The sequence below is a fragment of the Polistes canadensis genome, unplaced genomic scaffold (genome assembly GCF_001313835.1).
Source record: "Polistes canadensis isolate GaletaPanama2010 unplaced genomic scaffold, ASM131383v1 scaffold_136, whole genome shotgun sequence".
In the NCBI taxonomy this organism is placed as follows: domain Eukaryota; kingdom Metazoa; phylum Arthropoda; class Insecta; order Hymenoptera; family Vespidae; genus Polistes; species Polistes canadensis.
The window spans coordinates 274,677-291,322 of NW_014569683.1; the positions used below are offsets into that span (position 1 = coordinate 274,677).

Consider the following 16,646-nt stretch of genomic DNA (forward strand, 5'->3'; position numbering starts at 1 on the left):
TCATAGTGTTAATATTAATTATATTCAAACTATAAAACCTTTATAAAAAAAAATCCCATAACTTAATATTAATAATGTTATATAGTAAAATAATTAGAAATTACTCTAATATAGAAAAATCATAGTATTAATATTAATTATATTCAAGCTATAAAACTTTTTTTTAAAAAAATCTCATAACTTAATATTAATAATGTTATACAGTAAAATGATTAGAAATTACACTAATATAGAAAAATCATAGTATTAATATTAATTATATTTAAAATATGAAACACTCGTTAAAAAGTCCCATAATTTAAATTAGACACTGTTAAACAGTAAAACGATTACAAATCACTCTAACAGAGATCATAGTGTTAATATTAATTATATTCAAACAATAAAACCCTTATTAAATAATTCCATAATTTAATCTTAACAGAACAAACAGTAGAACAATTTGAAAATACTTTAATAGAGATCATTGTCTTGGCACTTCTTATCGACGTATGGGTACCGCCACTACGATTATCTTAAAATGGCACCTTTTTTACGACGCCTTTATTTTCCTACCCTCGATTCTGTTGGATAGCAGATCGGCCTTGTTCTCGATGAGACTACGATGGAGGTATGCCAATGCTCGTAAAACCATGGCTTGTATTCTGCGAATCGCATCCATTTCTCTCTCTCTCTCTCTCTCTCTCTCTCTCTCTCTTTCTCTCATTCTCTTTTTGTTATTCCTTTTCCTTCTCACTTGGCCACGTATTACGAATTCAAGAATCGACTTTATGACGCCACGGATCTCGTCGACGAATATCCACCCAACGATATCACCCACTATACTCGTATCTCTCTCCTGGGCCTTCTTTACGTTCGAGTTAACATCATGGGAACGTTATCTTCGAGAAAAGGATATTATTCTACCTTTCGAATACGGTTGTAACTCTGTTGAATAGTTCAACTGCATAAGGGTGAGTTTAGTGTTACCTGAATGTAACTATGCAGTGGGTATCAAATACGTGACCTGCAAGACCTTATAATACAATGGAACATAAATAATCTTTATCTTTTTTTTTTCTATTGGTTACAGTTTTTTTGTTAATACCTCATTCTTTTTTTTCCCCTTGTTCTACGTGGTTAGATAACTCTTTCAACCTATTTATTTATTTATTTATTTATTTAATTTTATTCGTTACGGACGCGTTAGCTCCAGTAGTTTGTATGTTTGGAGGTTTGAAACAATACTATAGAAAATAGTTTAATTTTGCACGAATTTATCAGAAAAGTAAATGCGAATACAATTAAATCTCTGGCTTATTGTTCCTTTCTATATAATTAAAATTTTGAATGAATATTTAGTTTCATATTTAAATGGGTTATATATTAAATAAGTTCGTTATAATTCATTACAAAAAAAAAATGTATAAACAATACTATAATAATAATAATAATTCATTCTGCCTCAAGTCTTTCTTTTTTTTGCAGCAGCAAGCATAGTTAAAAGTCAGTGGTTCGTTGTTTTTTTTCTTCTCTCTGACTAAATTCAATTCATGCCGAAATGTGGTGACCTGTTTTCAAATATATATGTGTCAGTAATATATTAAAGGTGAATTAATTGAACAAAAATTTATGATATGATTTATATTTTATAATATAAATCATACTAATTAAAAAAAACAGTCAACTTTCATAATTATCGACATTTCTGAGTTTCAGCATACCACCGATGCAACAATTATTTGTATATTTAATTGAACGAGATTTATCAATAATAACAAACAAAGAATTAATAAGACAATACTTTAACATCTTAATAAATTAAATTCACAAATTCAAATTTCACAAGTTATTAATATTATATAATATTATATATTAATATTATAAGTTAAAATAATATATATGTGATCGAGATCATTTCAAAAGTCTAAAAATTAAATTATCTAATTTTAATTTATTAAGTCTAAAAAAATTATCTAAAATTTAAATGTCTAAGAAATTTATGTTACAATTTATTTTCCTATTTTCAAATTGTTTAAACTTAACCGACCATCATAATTAAACAATATATAATAAATTCAATCCACCCTAATAATCTAACATAATATTTCTATATTTAATCGAATAAAACGCTTAACAATGTTAATAAAAATAAATAAACTAGTCAGACATTAGAGAAAAAGAAAGCGTATATAGAAGAAAAGTAGAATCTATCGTTGGTTAAGGCAAAACGCCAGCGGAATGTTTTCCCATAAAGGAAGTTCGAAAAAGGAAGTAGAATTTGCAAGAAAATAAAACAAAAAAGAAAAGAAAGATAGAAAAAGTCAGAAAGGAATAGTGAAAAAGGGGTAAGAGTAGTGACGGTGGAAGGGTGGGCTGGGGGGTGGGGTGTGTGGGGGGTTATGGAAGAATTTGACCTGACACGTTGTGGCAGACATAACGCATCGTTCGGAGGAGTAACGCATACGGGCCGATTCGTAAAAAGTATCCGGGCTTTGACGATACGGCCCCTTAGGCGCCTTGATTCTCGCACATGCGAGACGTTCAAGGACGTTGAATCGACACTGGTTTCGATCCTTTACCATCCTCTTGCTCTTCTCCTTTTCCCCCCTTCCCCCTTCACCTTTCTCCCCTTTCCCCATTCGCTGCCATTATTCTTACAACCTTTTGCTTTTTCTCTGTCTGTCTTTCTCTCTCTCTCTCACTCACTCTTCAGGGTTGCTTTACGAATCGACGTTATATACATGGGGAATGCCTTCGTGAATTTCTTTCGAATTTATGCGACGATCCGGGAGGTAATAACGGATCTATTTTTACGAGTTTGGCAACGCGCGATACACTTACAAATATTACCCTTTCGTTATTCTTTTTTGATTTTATTTTATGTTTTTTTTTTGGATTTGTTACTTTTTTTCAACCCATTTTATTTTTTTTCGTCTCATTCTTCTTCTTTTTCTTTTACTCGATTCGTTGGTAGTTGGTATTGTGTGCCTCACTCGTTTCGTTTAAGTTTTTTTCAATGATATTTCTTTATATGTTATTAAATAAATAACATTTTTTTTTATTATTTAACGTTTTATTGTTATTTAATATCGTATGATAGAAATTGTTCGATTAGAAAAGTTAATGAAAGACTAGTGATAGAAAATTATTTTTTTTATTTGTGTGTGTGTATAAAATTATTATTAATAATAATTAAAATTTATACATTATTATTCTGTATCAAGTTTTGTTGATATTTTTTAACACATTGTTTAATGGTAACCGTTTATTAAACGGTATCTTAAAAATAAGCTTATTAATGCTTTATTTTTTAAAACATTCGATTATTCTGAATATCGTCATTAATAATTATGAAGAATTAACAGAAGAAACGATACCATTTGTTATTTTATTTCCCTAACAAAAATCCCTCAAATATTATATACCAAAATATTCGAATTCAAATTAACCGATATTTAATGCTTATTCGCTTAAATTAATCTCTGATAATCTATTACGTTATAACGATAAATATTATATAAGATCAATTTCGAAAAACTAAATAAGATAATAATATAATTCGAAGATGAATTTAAATTTGTACATTTGGCGTCAATATTATTATTTTTAATCGTAAAGAATACGTTCGTTGGTTCATACTAATTGTAAGAGAAAGAAATAAAGAAAGAAAGAAAGAAAAGGAAAAAAAATTGGAAAAATAAAAAGAAAAGCAAATATATATACTCATGGAAACCACAGTGCTTGTGACCGAGCCGTGCAATCAGATAGTGTCCAGTGTATGTCAACCCCCTCCTGCCGAATATAAATTACGCAATTTGTATAAAGAGCAGGAATGTCTGCCTTGGTCGTCAGAGGGGTTCCATCTTTCTCTCACTATCTCTGTCTTTCTCCCTCTCTCTCTCTCTTTTTCATTCTCTTCCTTTTTTTATTTCGTCTTTTTTTCTTTCTACCGAACAGAAATGTGCATAAATATAGAGAGAGAAACAAGCAAACGACAAGCGTAACGCTAATACGTTTAGTCTGACCACGGTGGTAACATTCGCATGGTACCCACCGTCTATTTTTTTCTTCCAAAATATATTTTTTCTTCTTCTTTCTGTTAAAAAACCAATGGAAGTGGAATGACGAACGAACGATACCGAATGACGGGAAAACAAAGTGTATTATAAAACATATATTTTGCGAATAAATTAAATGAAATTATTCTAATTATCGTTTGTGATCATTCTTTAACAAAATTGTTGTATGATATTCAACGACTTAGACTAATATTGTTTATTATCTTTAACACAAACAAAAAATTAATCTTGTTTAATTTACTTGTTTTCAAACATTTATATACAATTCATATTTACGATCATACATTTTTAATATTGAACATTATTAATTTATACGAACGAAGTGTGTGTTTAAAGTCAAAAAATGAAAATCAACGATGTAATACAAAGTTTATGGATTAACATAAATCGATTGATTGGTCAATGGAGGGTACAAGGATACTACACAGTCAAATTCATTATGCAAGTGACCCTGAAGGGTTAAAGAGGAAGAGAAAGAGAGAGAGAGGGAGAGAGTGAGAGTGAGATAGAAATAGGTGGATAGACCCGCATTGAAGTCCGTCAGCTAGAACAGCTCGTAATAGACAGAGTGTATGCAAATTAGCCGACCCGACTAGCACATAGGGGTTAATACTTAGCACGTGACGGGGTGGGAAGATGACGAGTAGTAGAACGATCACGTTTAACCCCCCAGTGTCTGGTCTGACGTTAGAAGCACCCGACAATGACCACCACTTCCTCGAACATTCGAAATGCAATAAGGGAAGCAGCAATGTGTTCTCCTTCAACAAACGTATTCTCAAATGTATTCATCGCAATACTAATGTCTCAGGACCTTCCTTTTCTTTTGATCATATTTAATACAATCTCACGTATAAAATACAGGAACGTTATAACCACAAATAGAGACGTGGGTTATCGTTGTCCTTAATTTAGGAAGAAAATTGTCCCAATCCCTATGACAGAAATGACCCTTCCCAACAACTGTCCGACCCATCAGAATAATTGTTACACAGTTAAACTGTGGGGCAGGTTCGATCCCGACCTGTTTCATTCCTTCATTCTCCAACATCACCCCTTCGTAATTTTCGTAATTTTCAGTGTCCCTTTTCTCGCTTTTATCATTCGACTAACTAAGATAGGGGAATTGTGAGAGTTGAACTCGTAATTTTGGGGAACAGTGGATAGTATTTTGTATACTTTTGAGGAGCTACATTTTTGGTTTATTTTTTCGGTAATATTCGAAAGTTTTGAATAAATGAACATCGAAGAAAAGATTATTTTAGGTAATTTCGTTAATGTTGGAACTGAATTTAACCTTCGAAAAATTCGTTTTAATGTTAATCTTGTTCCTGAGATTTGTCAATAAAGTAAACCATGGTATTGAAACTTTTGAAATGTTTTTCTCGTACGATTAATTGTAAAAAAATAATGTTCATTAATGTTAAAACCATTATTTATAATTAATTAATAATTTAAATTCGATTTATGTTACTTATAATTCTGGTTTTGTCATTCACCAATAACTCTCACAATGTAATACTTTTTAAATATTTCACCCAGTATATTAAAATAGATATTAACACCATAATAGTATCGATAATAATATTAACTAATCTAAAAGCATTGAAATTGATTCGATTTATGCTTCTAGTAATCCTGGTTTTGACGATTATCGGTGACTCCTATAACATATTACGTTTTAAATATATCATCCAGTATACTAAAATAGATATTAATATTATAGTAATGAAGATAATAATATTAACTAATCTAAAAGCATTGTGTGTGGAAATTGAATCGAATTATGTTTCTAATAATTCTAGTTTTGCCGGTCACCGGTGGCCCCCACGACATACTAGATGTTTAATATCTCACACAGTATACTAAAATAGATATTATAAATTAAATTTAATCAATATATAATCTATATCCGTAACTACATATATGTATATATGTTACGGTCAATATAGTAATACGGGTATTGTATTGTATATGTGCTTCAGTTAACTGTGTTTAGATTACGGGCAGGAGGAAGGGTGAAGTTATCTTAAGCTCGTGCAAGTGAAACAAATCATGAAAATTGAAAAAATTGTACACAATGTCAGTAACGTGTTTCGGTCAATCTTTAAAATATGACCGAACAATACATTGTACACGAAAAACATGCTCAAAATATACTTTACTCAATTTTAATGGACAATAGATTTGCCTCGGGCAATTTATACAATGCTCAGAATGTGTACATTGACCGTAACATATATACGTTACCGCTAAAATGCAGAAATTAGTTATTCTGCAGATTGTTTAGATAACGTGCATCTATTAAAGTATCGAAAATTGTTTCATTTTACAAATTATCTATATAATCGGCACATTACCTACTAGACACTCGTTAAAATGAAAATAAGTTCTTTGTTGGAACAACAACAACGTTTCTGGTACGTTTAAATTAATAAAATGTTATTTATTTATTTTTAGAATCAATTTAATATACACAATCATAGATAAATAAATTAGTTGATAGAAATAATCATGAATCAATTAAAAAATTATAATAGAAAGAATCAAACGGTTTAAAATATTATTACAATTGATGAAATGAATTTGCAAAACATGATAAAATTATGCTTACCTATTAGTTCAATCTAAAGATTGGTAACACTTATAATTACATAGCAATTGCTTTTTACGACATAAGTACACAAATTTTTAGTATATTCAGATTTGTAGTCAGATTTTCTGAAACCCTGCCGAGGATACCAAGTAATTTCATTATTGCTCTTTGACGTATAGATATTTCTACAACGAAAACATCTTATTTAACGATACCTTAACTATACAGAAACCGTTAATGTGTACATTACCTAGATAAAACGAAGGAAAACTTTTGATTCCGTACGTCAACAAATCAGTTAATGTGCACATTAGCTAGATAACGTGCACATTAATGGTTTTTGAACTTTAACGGCAACACATATATATATGAAAGGTTTAAGAAACGTCGTGGATAGTAATCGAAGATAACGTTAAGAACTCGTTACGCGTTGAAAAGGATGAATTCGCGCTGAGAGCTTGAAGAATTCCCAGATCGTAAATAACGCTTCGAGAGCTATTTCTTCTTGAAGCTTCTCCTCTTCTTTATTTCTTGAAGCTTCTCGTCCTTCCTTCCTTCCTTCCATCCTTTGAAGATCGATAAGGGAAACCGAAGAGGAAAGAGGAAGTAAGTGGAAGTAGGTTGGCGGCATTGGGTTGGTGGGGGGAGGGTAGGGGGAGGGTAGGGGGAGGGAAAGGGTAGAAGACGAGGCTATCTTTTCTGTACGTAATTAGAAAGCGAATCGGTTCTTTTAATCGTGAGCTTCGTTTCATTTCGCTGATAACGTCCGTTGTAGCCTGCAAACGAAGATTTTCTCAGTAGAAACTAAACGACCTATATAATGGATACGTACGTTTGTATGTATATGTGTTAATCATGTGACTGAATTGACTTTATTTACATCGAAATTATTCTAATTTAAAATTGAGAATTGGATTTATATAATATGATCGTTTATTTAAGATTTATTTGTATTATTTTATGAGAATAAATTATTGGATAATGAACATTTCGAACATTCGATTAATTTTAATTTAATAATTAATTTAATAAGTTTCGAAGTTTATTTTTAATAAGAATTGTTTGCGTAATTTTTGATCTAATGAACGAATATCAGAACTTTATTTTTAACTACTGTATGATATGTCAACTTTACGTAAGTATAAAGAGATTTAATTAATATAATATTGTCAAAGTTATGCAATTTTATCGAAAGTATACGATGAAACCTTTACCTCAACTAAATATTATTACGTTTTACAAAATAAATTACTAGATAAAGAAATAATTAAAAATTTCAAAAATAGTGTAAGAATTGTTTTAATAATTAAATACTAAAAAAAATATTAAATTTATTATACATTTTTCAATCTGTATATAAATCACATTAAATTCATATATTTTATCGTATCAGTAAATAATATTTTGATATATAGATATAATATATATATACATATACTATAAATAGATATATATCAAGGATACATATATATATGTATATATATGTATATTCAACGCATCGTTATGGATCCCCATCGATAACGAGAATTTGGATTTCTGAACGAACGAAAAAACAATATCATCAATCATCCCGTCTGTCCTTCTTTTGTCCTGGGCTCGTCGTAGCGGCAGCTTTCGTTGAAACAACCAATGAAAAATGACCTACCCGGCAATTATGACCAACTCCTATGAGAAAAATTTTCTGTGTGGAAAGGAAAATATATAGTAGGCGTGTTACTGCTGTACAGATACGTGGTATGGTCAGTCTACCCTTTCAGTATGGTCAAACCGTGCTTCAGAGGGAGAAAAAAAGGGTTAAATAGGGATCAGGATGAAATCGCGTGACAAGCAACAACGCATGATTTCCCTTTTTAATCCGTATCATTGTTTCACGCTGTTGTGAATCTGATTATCGATAGATATTTTAATTGATCTAAATGTTGTTATATAATTTTAAGAATATTCTTCAATTATTACTCTGTGTTGATATTTCATAATAAAAGGTTATTCCTTTTTATTTTTTATTCATATCAATTTTATCTTTTAATGATAAACGAAAGAAATATATATTTGCGTTTCCTACCATTTAAATATTTCGAGAACAAATAAACAATACGAATTGATTAACGGTAACACGTACAAACGATGTTTCATAATATACAATAAAATACAAACAATTAACTTTGCAACAAATATTGTATTGTACGCCATTAAACCTCGAAGAAAATCATAACGAGAGCTTTTAGATATAAACAAATAATTGTTATTATTATTATTTTTTTCATATCCAACAGACATTTTTCAATATAATATCCCATCATCGAATAATAATACCGTACGATAAAAAAAGTTTTCTATTACAAGATTAATAATATATATATAAAAACAAAACAAAAAAATCTACATATTATAGAAAATTCGGATATATAACATTATTCGATAAAACTTTCATGAATATCCCAATTAAACTCGATCGAGGTGATTTTCCTTTTGCTAATTACGAATTCAACAATATTCGTTTTAACGGATTCGAATGGTAGATGAGACCGTAGAGACCTAAAGAAAGAAAGAAAAGGAAAAAAAAGAAAAGAAGGGGTGGGGGTGGGGTGGAAGTTAGGGTGGGACGAGTACGTCGATTTATTTCCACGAAGCTCGACAGATCGATCGACAGATATCCCGAGACCGCAGTTTTTCACCGTTTGAATAAGGAAGGTTTGCTTTGCACTCGATCCAATCTGACCCATCGACGCAGGTATCGGTACTTGATAACTCTCTCTCTCTCTCTCTCTCTCTCTCTTGATTTCTGTGTCTTTTTTTTTCTCTCACTCACTCTTCCTCTTCATCCTCGCATTACCGTGGATGGTGAACTTTTTCGTCAATAAACGAGCGTGCTTCCATTTACTCGTTACTTCATCATCAGAGTTCCTACTTTTCTGTTAGGAAATTCGATTTACATTCCTATTCGTAAAATGCAACCCTTAGAGTGTGTGTGCGAGAGAGAGAGAGTGGTTCAATCGGTTGCCGGGTTTATGCTTATCAATGACGAGCTCATATCATGACGTTATCGTTGACTATACACTTCAATAAATCCAATGCTCAAAGTTTATTTGAGAACACCTTACACTACTACCTATATTTCTTGTTTCATAATCCCAATTTACGAAATACATTTTTATTCCTTCGATTTCCACCTCCTCCTCCTCGTCCTCCTTCTCTTCTTCTTGATGTTTTATCTATCCTTTTTCTATTCTCATTTCTTCTCAGGTTTACTTCTGAAGCAAACGTGCTTTTTAATACGACCCGGTTAATTGGATTTTCAATCCCTGCCACGTTCGTTTTCAACTTTAGACTTTTTACGTATATATTATGTTGGTTTTTCATTTTCCTTACTGCTTTAGAAATAAAATTTTCGTGTCACAATCTGACGAGGTAGGAAACGTTGATCATAATTATTATTAGTAATGATATCGAATTGATTCTCTTTCGAGCGTAATTGATAAAAATAAAATTAAAATAAAATTAGGACACGGTTTTTGTGAATGGCGTTTAATTAATTATTCGATAGTACTATCAAAAATTTAACTAATTATTTTTTTCAACATAACGGTATTTCGAAAGATACGAATAAATGATAATAGTAATTGTTCAAACTTCATTTAGACATAATTAATAATGGAAGTATAATTTAATTATGTGAATATATGAAAAGTTAATAACACGATCTAAAATATAACAAACTGTAATATTTTGTCCATGATTGTATTTTCAAATATAAAAGTGTAGAAAAATCATTGATAATAATAATTGTTAAAAGCACACGTTGACATACTTAAAAAATGAAATATAATTAATTATGCGAATGTATGAAAAGTGAATAGCACGATCGAAAATTTACAAAACAATATTTTCCATAATAATATTTGAAAGAAAAATATAAAATTAGAGAAGAATTAAATACAATAATAAATATTAAAACTTGATGTAAAAATAATATTTCATGCACTAATTTAATTCAGTTATGTTAAACACAGTTTTGCGAACGTATAACAAGCCCAAAGCATGATCAAATAATTATCAAAGTATTTTTTTTTATATGAGTATTTGGAAGAATAAAAAAAAATGTAATAAAATCAATAACAATAATAAATTTTAAAACTTAGTTCGATAACTGTGCCGTTATAAAAATTTTAAAGTTACGAAAGAAACGAATATCGAAAGGATGCGAAAGAGTTTTAAAAAAAAAAAAAGAAAAGAAGAAGAAGAAAAAAATCGTATTCCGTTGAAAGGTAGAAGGAGAATTTGTTTATGGGGTTTGGTCGGAGGTTTCCGCACAGACGTAGTTAGAGAGAACATGGGGGTTGGCCAAGAGTGTATCGTATATCGCTGACTTTGGGTCGTAAAAGATTTTATCGTTATGAATTTAATATTCATACAAACAGAAACCCTCTCACGTTGTGGTACTCGAGTAAGAACACACGAGAATGTTACATAGCAATGTAAATGCTCATGGAAGGGTAGTAGTATCTAAAGGGTTGAAAGAAGGGTTCCACGTACTGAAGTGCACTACTATTCTACTCTTCTCATTCCTACACTTTGGTTATTGGTAATTCAATAAAACCGGGTATATGTGATCGAAATTTAATATCAAACGCTATTAAAAGTCTCAGCCATTGTTTCGCAGTTAGTTAGAAAATTCATGCTCGATTTAGAAAGACTAAACGATTGTTTGAATTTCACGATAATTTCATTCTTACTTTTATACGTGATAATCATCGTTACAATTTAGAGAATATTTGCAATGTGTATATAAGGTTAAAGAAGGGAACAGGTGTGTTTCGGGATCGTTGTGTCGAAATATCGAGGAAACATGAAAGCCGTTAAAAAGGATGAGACTAAGGGTAGCGAATATTTCTGCATTACCGACTAAACTCAGCCTGAGTGTTTACCTCGTGGGAATCTGGCAAACCGCCGATTTATCCCTTGCGGTGTAGACGCATTCGTACTTATCGTTATTAATTAGTGGAAAGTGTCCACCGTCGGGCTTCAGGAGGAAGCTTGAATTTTCGCCACGGCCAAATCCGCTTTTGTGACCCCTGTGTCGTCTGAGAGTTAAAATCTAACTAACCTAACACTCGTAAAAAATACTTTACCTAAGGGACCAAGGAAATACGGGGCGATGGGAGGGGGTTGAGGGAGAGAGAAAGTTTCTATTTGGATTTTATTAAAAGACAATTTATTTTCCGAGCCGTCGAAAATAATCCGATATCTAATTTGTAAGAGTTCCATGGAAACCACCAAGAGAGAGAGAAACCCTTAGCAGTATTTCGGCAATAACAGTAGATCTGCCTAACGAGCCTCTAAATAAGAGAAAGTAATTTCATGTATTTATGCGTGAATTACGGTACAAACGGGGATATCTCCGGAGGCAATTAACGCCGACTTCGTAAAACGAGCACCTCCGTACTAAACTCGAGGAAAATACCGTTGATAACATTCCTGTATTTACGCACATTTATACAAATATATACATATATATATACATATATACGCATTTGCGTATACATCTTCTTACACCTTAAACTCGTACGTTGTTTGGCTTTTAGGAATAAGCAATTTCTTCTCTTTCTCTTTCGCATTTCCAACGAGAACGACTAATTGCTTGACTCCCATTTCCTTTCCCTTTCGGAAAATGAATATAAGTCTTAATTGGTAGGGAAAAAGAAGAAGGATCTCTCAGTTTGAAAATAAAATTAAATCTATTCGTGTCCAAGGATTGGTTGAGAAGAACTTGCATGTTGATCCAATTCTCTGTATATAGTTGAAAGTAAATTTCTGTAGTTCTGTTGAAGTTCGTTGACTCGTTTGAGAATAGGATGATATGCCGAACACGCAGCAACAGGACCCGTGAAATCCTGGATCTCGGAAGTCTCCCTTCCTTGGATTAAGAACACCCGGTTGTTCTCAGCGCTGGCTAGTTCACGTCGCATGACAAGAGATTAATACGTCGGAATGACGTGCGTGTTAACCCTTAAACACATTCTACTAAGAGACAATCTTAAAATCTTAGGATACCATTCTGTCAAACAAATTACATTTTTGCTTCTTTTTTCAATAATATCACAAAATAATTCATTCAATTGTTAAAATTTATTTTCCAAATTGTTTAAATAATCTAATATTTTGTTTTTCTGAATTGTATCCTAAATAATTTCACATATTTTTTGTTCGAATAAAATTAGAAAATAATTCGATCATTTTTGAACATTCGTTTTTCATTAATATAATCGTTAAAACATTATTTTAAAATATAAACAAAAATGATCAAAAATTTTAATTCTAAAGTGAACCTACCTACCTACAGACTCAAAACGAATAAGTCAAGAAATCAAATGGCAAGTATCCAAGATACCAAAAAACAAAAACGACCATAGCAATAGTATGGTCACATTAATTCGCGGCTTACGATTTATAAGCGTTTCAGTGATCATCCTAACTGCTCAGCTCGAGCAACGCATAACACACACACACACATACACAACGAAATAGCTTTTAATTACAACCGGTTGATACATTGCAACGTTCTCTGTTTCTCATCGTCTGAAATAGTTATTAGCTACTCTTCCCATTCCCCAACTCATCCATTATTACACTTGGCTATCAAAACTATCGTGTTTACTCCTTCGCCAATCCCCCTTTAAAAAAAAAAAAAAGAAAAAAAAGAAAACAAAACCAAATAATAACCATAACTTAATCTAAGGTCAGAAAATCATAAAACCCGACAGTAATTCGATTAAAAAATTGTCCCTTTTCCCCCCGAAACAAAAATAAAAAGATAATCGACCCTTCGTCAAACAAAACGAGCAAACTTGGTCAAACAAAATCGGACATGGAAATTTGTCGAGAAAGAGAGAAGAAGAGAAAAGAAGAGAAGATATAATTGGCCCGGATGAGCAATGGGATTGGAGTAGTGTGGGTTTCGGTCAACATCGAATTAGGCAATAACCATTTGATTTGAAAGACGACATAGAAATAGAAATAGAAGTAGTGGTAAAGGGTGGTGAACAGGGTGGTGGTGGTGGGGAGTCTTAGTTAGTTGGGACTGAAAGGGTAAAGGGACAAAACGGGCATTTGGAATAATTTGCAGAGCAGGGCCAACAGGCAACGTGCAACTGTGTGGAACTCGAGCTACCATTTCGGGGTAGTTGACAAGGGGTCCCTGCAGCACGTCCCTTTGCCAGCACGACTACGACGACAACGACGGAAGATTTAAAACTAACGCGACTTGCTAATGACCATTAACTGCTTGTCCTACGCTCCACCAACTGAACTGGCGCACGCTCGACCCATTCCCTTTCTCAACCTCTCTCACTCCCACCCACCCGTTCTGTTTCTCTCAGTCTATCCATCTCTGTCCCACTCTTGTTCTTGCTTCCTCTCTCTCTCTCTCTCTCTCTCTCTCTCTCTCTCTCACTCTTGTTTTCTCTGGAGGCCTCCCACGCGCGTGGCATGGCACCATCGAGCCGGCAGCTAACCCCCGCGAGATTTATGCGCCGGATGTGACTCGACTCCCCGTGGTTTATGGCTTTCCAGTGTTGCTCCGAGCAACACACGTACTCAATGTATGTACCATACCATGCTACCTTTGTCAGAGTATTGTCTCTCTCTCTCTCTCTCTCTCTTTCTTTTTCTCTCTCTCTCTCTTTCTGTCACTCCCACTACTATTTTCTTCTTTCTCCTTTTTCTCTGACTTTGCTACTACTGCCTTTGGCGGTTTTGTCTTTAATGCCACTCGCTAGTGTCTCAACGCGAGAGATTCGACCTGCCTGTTCACTTCTTTTTTTCTGTTTTTTTTTGTTTCCTTTATCGTAGAAGAAACGTTTTACCGTGAAGGAAAAATCAGTCCTAGAATAGATAGGATCTTTTTCTCTCTCTTTTTCTTTTTTCTTTTTTTTTATTAACTCCAATAAATTTCAATGCAATTGTGTAACTACAAATGGTTCATGTATTTTTCTATCATATATTTGTTCAGCTAAAACCTGAAATAAAATATTGCCATGGTTTTTAGAAAAGAATTATTATTAACCCCCAGGTTTTTTTGTGTGTGCGATTATTTTCAATATTTTTTTTTTTTCTTTTCTATATCTTTCTCATTATTATTTTCATTTTTTCTTACTTTATTTCTTTTTTTTCTGTTATTTATTTATTTTTAACAGAGAAGGGGGATTTTATCACGTTGGTAAAATTGTTTCTCGAATTGTATAGTTTTTTATGGGCTTCAATAAATTCTAACGCAAACTGAAACTACAAATGTTTTTTATGTTGTATTTAAACTTTCTTGAAAACTGTAATAAAATGTTATGTATTTTTTAAAAAGAAATATTAGTGACCTAGTTTGATTATACGCTATTTCTATATTCCATCTTATTGTTATTTTTAATATTATTTTATTTTTTTAACGCAAAAGCGTATTACCACATTTTATTAAATTCATCTTAAAATTTGATAAAATTTTGTTATTTGCGCGCGACTTAAATAAATTCCAAAACAATCGAAAGTGCATGTCTCTCTTCGCGTCATATTTTATTTAAAACTGTAATAAAATATTACGTATATTTGGAAAAGAAATTCTAGGTGACCTAGTCCGACTGTTACCAATTTTATTACTCATTCTTATCGTTATATTCTCAAGTTTTTATTTTATATTTCAAACATAAAAGCATATTACCACGTTGAAAAAATTCATCTCTTGAAACTGTACAAAATAGTTTTTTTTTTTATGCACTTCAATAAATTCTAACGCAACCGAAACGACAAATATCCATTATGTCGTATCAAAAACTTTTAACGAAACTCTAACATAAAATAAATATTATTATAATATAAAACATAAAAAGAGAAGAGTATTGTGTGAGATTATTTACCCCGATAAAATACCCTTCGGTTTATTATTTTTTTTATTTTTTTTACAAAAATCCTTTCTATTATCACACTCAATATTATTCTTGTACATTAATTGACACACGACGTCGTGAGCAAGTATTCGCATGCGATGCAAACGAGCCTTGAAACCACTTGCTATGCTTCACCCAAAATCATCCCTCTCAATATCATCGATGATACTCGACCATATGCGAGAATATTCATCGTATGATACAACCTCCCCTTAACCCCCATTACCCCACCTGACCCCTTTTCCCCCTTACCTCACTACATATATATATATATGTTATATGAACTCGGAGAACAAATATATACCCATGTAGCACAAGCTACTACCATATTGCTATTAGAATATCCCTTCCAGACAACATAATCGATGTTTGGAAAACCATAAACTTGGAAACGACGTGCGTCTTTCTCGGCACTTACACTGGGCCCAATGTGATTTTAGCGACGAGAAACCGTCTACAATAAAGAGAGAGAGAGAGAGAGAGAATGTATGTGTGTGTGTGTGTGAGTGTGTGTATGAAAGAGAGAGAGAAACATCCACGAGAATCGACAAGAAGCTTCTCCTATGCGTACCTATACCCTCGGGTAAAACTCTCTTGCTTTTCGACGACGATGACGACGACGACAATAACGTTCAGAGAGAGAGAGAGAGAAGGAGAGTGATGGGGAGGGGGGAGGTGGGAGGAAGAATGGAAGAGGGAAGGTTAACTCCGACTTAAAGGCTGTTCGGTACTCTCTCGGGGATGGTGAGGTCGTTGTCGAAGACGGGGCAAGTCTTGAGATGAAGCGAAAGTGGGGTGGGTTAAGGGGAGAAGATGAGGAGGAGAGATAGGAGTAAAAAGGGTGAGGAGAGGGGGTGGTGGTGGTGGGAAAGGATCGAAGATGCGCGACCATCGTAATATCACAGGCAATTTCCTGAAGGAATTTGATCGGTTCCTATATCGCTGAGAATATTTTTCCTCTTCATTTATTTTTCGAAACGTCTCTTCCTAGAGAAGCTGGCTACGATCAAGCTCGTTGGTGCATGCATGCATATATATATATATATATATATATATATA

General features: G+C 32.6%; 1 protein-coding gene and 1 long non-coding RNA gene across 2 annotated transcripts in view; one reads left to right on the forward strand and one right to left on the reverse strand.

Annotated features, from left to right (window-relative positions):
- LOC106788347 (GATA zinc finger domain-containing protein 10-like) overlaps positions 1-16,646 on the forward strand; it is a 375,811-nt gene that overhangs the window by 262,886 nt on the left and 96,279 nt on the right. The gene's annotated exons all lie outside the window — the stretch shown is intronic.
- LOC106788349 overlaps positions 7,316-16,646 on the reverse strand; it is a 25,770-nt gene continuing 16,439 nt past the window's right edge. The window contains exon 3 of the long non-coding RNA XR_001381890.1: positions 7,316-7,433. This is a non-coding gene — a long non-coding RNA (uncharacterized LOC106788349). The remainder of the gene's footprint in view (positions 7,434-16,646) is intronic.